This window comes from Anneissia japonica, unplaced genomic scaffold, assembly GCF_011630105.1.
Source record: "Anneissia japonica isolate Jap-2015-1 unplaced genomic scaffold, ASM1163010v1 scaffold302015_len1646_cov342_single, whole genome shotgun sequence".
Lineage (NCBI taxonomy): Eukaryota > Metazoa > Echinodermata > Crinoidea > Comatulida > Comatulidae > Anneissia > Anneissia japonica.
The window spans coordinates 1-1646 of NW_022745618.1; the positions used below are offsets into that span (position 1 = coordinate 1).

At 36.1% G+C, this 1646-nt stretch overlaps 1 long non-coding RNA gene across 1 annotated transcript; it reads right to left on the reverse strand.

Moving 5' to 3' along the window:
* Window positions 1–284: 284 nt before the first annotated feature.
* LOC117119987 lies at window positions 285–1640 on the reverse strand. The gene is made up of 3 exons (XR_004447273.1): window positions 1356–1640; window positions 843–981; window positions 285–418 (listed from the first exon to the last, which is right to left on the reverse strand). It is a non-coding gene; the product is annotated as an uncharacterized LOC117119987 (long non-coding RNA).
* Window positions 1641–1646: the final 6 nt, after the last annotated feature.

Here is a 1646-nt window from a genome sequence, read left to right on the forward strand (position 1 = left end):
TTTTCTCAATTATTCCCCATTAAAATACAATCTAATAAAACATGTAGAACCATAGACATAAAGACAACTTAATTCCGGGATTGTTGTTCATGATATTCAATAGGCCTATTCCTGTTCTATCATGCCCATCAACACTTTTATAAACTTCATTATAAACGTTGGAGACTCCATAGTGAACCATAAAATAGGTCTATATTATCTATTACCATTGTTAAGAACAACAAAACATTTTTGTTTGACATGAACAATAGATCATTTGGAACACACTTAATTTTGGACACACCTGTGAGGTTTGTAGTCTTTTGAAGTCGGGTTCTACATAATATTTGATTCCTTCTTTTGCACCCGGTAAAGTGACTCCACGGATTAGGAGAACAAACAGGACAATATACGGCATTGTAGCTGTTACATAGACCACCTATTTTAATTCAAACACATTTGGTTATTTATCTAAATAATATTTGTTAGTTGAAGCATGAAAGAATCAATCAATATATAAATTCTTAAATCGACCGGCACGCTACCAACGAGCATCGGTAGAAACCCTTCACAGATTCTGACGAAGCCTGCCTGATAGCAAGGCGAAACTGTCAACAACAAAAAACAGTGAGTAATATTTGGTTTATCTCAAGGAATTATTTAAATCAATCAATCGATCGATCAGTCAGTCAGTCAGTCAGTCAGTCGATCGATCGATCGATCGATCGATCAATCAATCAATCAATCAATCAATACACATCTAATGTGCATTTCCAATAGCTTCTCCCTCTTGAAATTAAAAAGTACACATATCCCACTCGGCTGTACCCCACAGCCTTTTATTATAATGCTCTACTTTTTACTTTTCCTGAGGTCTTTACACCTTTCCAGACTGTGAAGTACACAATAACGAGAGCAGTAGCAAAGCATAAAACCATCTGCCAGTTTAAGCCACCTAGATCACCTATTCCTTCACTTTTATGTATCTGCAAAGCCTTCCGTCTGTAATTAAAAATAACACCTTTAGCTTATCAAAAGATTTGACTTGTCCCTGCTCTGCTCCCAAAACTCGAATAACGCTCTACTGGCTAATTATATGTGTTAGGTTACAAATAAACTTATTATATCAGTGTTACTTTTAAAATGACAATCCGGTCACTGCCATTTATGATTAAAATTTTTTGAAAAATGCATTCATTGTAATTGAAATTATACTTGATTTCTTGCGTTTTCACTTCTATGCTCGCTTTCAAAGAATGAAAATGCAGGGATGCCTCGTGCAACGATACAATGCACTTGACACGTGTCACAGAGACCGTCATTTATCATAATACTGTACTGAACCATTGTAGAAACAAATGTGATTTTTCACTTACTCCCAGAATTCTTTCGATGATGAAATACCAGTCGATGCATTTATCCATACTTTTTCTCCTTCAATGTCCACATAGCCGGCTGTGCCATTGTAACAGTAGTCAGTGTTCCACTTGTGGTTACAACCAATCCATGGAAGCTCAGCCGAGAACGAGGAAATAAGGTAAAAGATCGACCAGCCAATGATTACGTTGTAGTAGAACGCCACATAAAATGAAATCAACACAACTGCCCATCCAACTCCTGAATTTAATAAACCGCATTATGAACATGAACAACTTAACTACTTACAT